Genomic DNA, 4,568 nt, shown 5'->3' with positions numbered 1-4,568 from the left:
TTAAAATAATTTAGATACTAATTTTTCCTATTTCTTAAAATGACTCTTTCATCTTCGAGCATCTATTCACTGATTATTAAGAGTATAGAATTTATCAATGACATGTAATTTACTTGATCAGTTATCAATCTTAAACAAGTTCTAAAATTATCGAAAAGGAGCATATTTTCTTTAGAAGCATTATTGCATTTACTTCTAAAGAAAATAGAAATTCTTTAGACAATATCTTATTTGAAAATGTTTATTGTAGAAAAACATTAAAAATATTTACAGAATAATGTGATTATTATCATTCATTTTTACAATAAAAAGTGCCGGAAAAATATGGATTTTTAAAAAAATTATTTTTTGAGTATTCACACCAAACATTCCTAATCAAAAAGAAAATTGACTTTGAAACTGGTTGAAATAAAAAAAATCATACTTGATCATATTTTAATAAATATTTATGTAATACTTGTTCTAATATTTATCCTGAATTCTGAGGAATTTTAAAATTGCAAAGAGGAAACTTTTGGTTTAAAAATTACCCTTAGAATTCTGCTGTGAATATTATCGAAAATAATTTTTCATCTGCAAGAAATGTTTAAAATTTACATAACAAGGCAGAAATCATGAAATACACTCATCAAAGAATAAAAAGTGTTCAATTCTAAGTCAAGAAATTAAAAATCCACTAAAAAAAGGATAACAGTGCTTATATAATATGAAATTTATAATTGCTGAAAATGTTAGATATTCCATATAACATCGAAATTTCTATTAATTTGAAAAAGATTTGTGACAGTTTTAAGTAAATTCAATCCATTTTTGGTTTAAAATAGGCATGTTAATTTTAAGAATATGTATCTGACCATTAAAGAAATGAAACAATTAGCAAAATTTTCATGAATATTAACAAGTTAAAAATTTTTGAATTTCCTTGTAAAAATATAGGTATGCTTATTGCAAGCGCACTTGAAGACTTTGTAAATATATGCTCATTTTTATATTTCTGATTAAACAGGGAACTTGATTAGCGCTTAATCCGTTATAATGTATTAATGTGTTTCAAATCCATTACAAACGCAATGAAAACATCTACTTTTATAGATTGAAACGATCTCAAAGTATCCTTTCCATTTTGTGATTCTTAATAATTAGATAGACAGATAAAATAGTTACAGATAGTATGCAACAATATTTTAATATAGGTTGTAATGAATTATTATGGAAGAGGTAGGCGATGGAATTTTTCCTCTTGTAAAGGTTTTAGTGTTCTAGAAAGGGTTGGAAACTTCAAGCTTAAAATCAGATTTGATTGGTATTCACAGACTTATTTTAAAAGAAATCCCTAAAATAATTAAAGTCAAGCACTCAATGTGATGATATTTTATACCAAAACTTTAGTTTTAGATTTGAAAGCTAGTTATATGAACTGAGATCGTTCATACAACTGTCTGTTCTGTCCTTGATGAGGCATTTTCAAGCAGAATGCCTGATTATTATTTTACTACTTTGCATTTTATTTATTACTATGAAATCTTGCTTAACGACCATAATTCGTACTCGAATCTTATTCGTAAAGACAAACACTCGTTAAGTGAGGCAATTTTTTTCATAGGATTAATATAAAGTTTAGTAAAGCATTCCTGCCAAAAATAATATAATTTATTATTTAAAAAACACGTTTTTTAACAAGTTGTCTAAAGACATTTTTTAAACCAATGGTTTAAAATTTGGTGAAAATGAGTCAAATGTATTATCGTTAGAAAATCTGTAGCATGCATAGCTACTGCTTTATTAAGGTGCTTCATCTGAGCTTATGGTTCAGTAGTTTCCTATGCTTTCAACATCTACCTGATTTCACTGATAGGTTGAAGCCGTTCTGAAGCAGTTATCTACTCTCCTGAATAAGTTGCAATTTCTTATTATGTTAGCATGTCTAGTATTCATATGTCTGTATGTATGTATTCATATGTCTAGCATGTCATATGAATACTTCTCTCTCATATGATGTGAAATTATGACGCTTACCAAAGTGTTTTGAGTTTTTCGTCCTTGAATTTTCAATTAATTATATATTTATCAACTCTGCGATTGATTTGAAAAAGTCTGAGTTTAATGCAGGTAAACGTTAAACACTGACTGATGCCGACATACAGGAGGATAATGCTTGTGACTTTAAGATATTTGCTCGTCGTCCTTTTTGCGAAACATCGCTCTTTAAGGGAGTCATTTTTTGCATATTATTTTTCTCATAATGTGAATCACTCATTATAAGGGATATTCGTTAAGTATACCAAAAATTAACAATATAGTTCTCTATTTCTTATGATATTTGTAATTATTGAAATATTACTATTTTATGCATAGAGTAGGGGTTGAAAAAGCAAACTGTTTCCTAGTTTAAGTTGCATATAACTTGCCTTCGTCTTCAGGTAAGAGTTTGTATCTTTCATACGACGTTCATTCATTTTATTTGTCTAACCATGATAAGAAACTAGAATTGCGTTTTTACAGCATCGAATCCAAGACAGGGAAAAGAATTTGAAAATTCATTCAGAATTTATATACGCTTAGTATGAAAACGTAACAAAAATAAGAAAAGATTTTTCCCGAAAAATGATTGAACCTGCATTTCTTTTAGACATGACTTTTCATGTGGTACATCAGCTCAACGTTAAACAGTGAAATTGCATTATTAGTTGAAAAATTAGAACCTGAGATGCATGGGAAAAATATAATTGCAAAATTAGAAGCTGAATAAAGATTAGATTTTCAATTTGCCCTTAAGTGATTAGAAAATGAATTCCGAATTTATATATGCTTAATAAGAAAACTTTAAAAAAAAGTAAAGATTTTTCACAAAAAAATTATTGAACTTGCTTTTCTTTTAGACATATGATTTTTCATGTGGTACGTCAACTCAACATTAAACATAATGTTGAATTATTAGTTTAAAAAAATTAGACCTTGAGATGCGCGGAATAAGCAAATTGTGTGCAAAATTTAAAATTGAATTAAGAATGTATTTTAAATTTGCACTTAAGTTATTGGAAAATAATTAAATTTTAAAAGGGTTAATAATTTGAATTTAATACATACGTTTAAATGTGTTTCTGAAAAATAATATCTATGCCTTTATTGATTTTATCTTATTTTTCCCGCTTCTGGTCATATTTAATCATAGTGAACCATGAAGAACACAGATTCTAATTAATTAAGACAGTATCAGCCTTAATTGTTGGTAACCATATTCAGTGCATTTTTGACGTTGTGATTTGCACGTCGTGACGATGTTTTTAGCTATTCAACTATTTATTCCAAAGAAAAAAAAGGCAACAATGAAATCATCAAATTTCTTACCCCAAAACAGTTAATCCAAAAAACTATATCGTTTCAAATGCAAATATATAGAGAATTGTTCGTTTTCATTTTACAAAACTAAAGCTTTCAGTGCCCGATATATTAACACAGACAGAGTCATCTATGTAGAAAAAATATGTCTCAACTGAATTATTAAGATGAACTATAATTTTGCAATTATGTGTAGTAACACTTAATGAGCACCTCAACAGCGCATTTCCATTACCACTGAGTTTGAATCAATTTCCTCTGTAGCCAATCTTAGCCTTCCATCTCTTAATTCCCTTCTACTCTTTAATACTGCAGCTTCTGATATTATCGCACCATCTGGTCTTCACATAACCAGAATATTAAGTAAACAACAATGACTGATATTCTTTAAATCTTTTCCTCAAAATTTATAACACATTTTCCTGAATTCAGCTCATTTCTCAGGAATTTTCCAAGATATGATATCTGTTAAGAATAACCATAGGGAATGGTCTCTTCAAAACTAACTCGCATATTATCTGATCTCAGAAAATACCTTGCATGGCACTGGCGTACAATAGTTATGAAATATTAACCTTTGGGTAGAATTTAGCATTTTTACTGAATCTATCGTATCATACTTGGCGAGTTATTTGGCGATCAAGCCTTTTCCAGCGGTAAATAACATTCGAAAATCGAATCGGAAATTTAGATACGTTTTCCCAATCGATTGAAACAAAAATCTGTTAAGCAGCTACACCTGTAATCACGAAATCAAATACTAAATTTAATACTGCGTCTTTGAGTTATTGCATTTAATTCCTGTTTCTGAAACAGATGGCCAATACCTGATTGGATTTGGCTCAAAATTTGATGCTTACCTATACTATAGATGTTAAATGTGTATGGCGAATTTTATCCAAATAGCTCTCTTCGTTTTACCAAATTTATGCCTTCTAGCTCAAAGAATTTTTGAGTTATCTTTGTCACAAGCAGACAGATGGAAATTTTTCAACAATGTTTTTTTTTTTTTTTTTTTTCTTTTTTAAATTCAGGAAGACCGAAAGCGTGGGAATTTGTCAAAATTTCAAGTTTGAATTTTTTGATAATTACCATACTTTCTCTACCATGCATGGCAAAAAATGAAAAGAAGTAAGCATCCTTATAAATAGCATCAAAATAAGATACTGAACAAATGCTCCCTAATATATTCCTAACAATGATATACCAAGATGATATTATTAGGTGCA

The sequence above is a fragment of the Argiope bruennichi genome, chromosome 1, assembly GCF_947563725.1.
Source record: "Argiope bruennichi chromosome 1, qqArgBrue1.1, whole genome shotgun sequence".
NCBI classification, from domain to species: domain Eukaryota; kingdom Metazoa; phylum Arthropoda; class Arachnida; order Araneae; family Araneidae; genus Argiope; species Argiope bruennichi.
Note: the sequence above shows the minus strand (reverse complement) of the source record.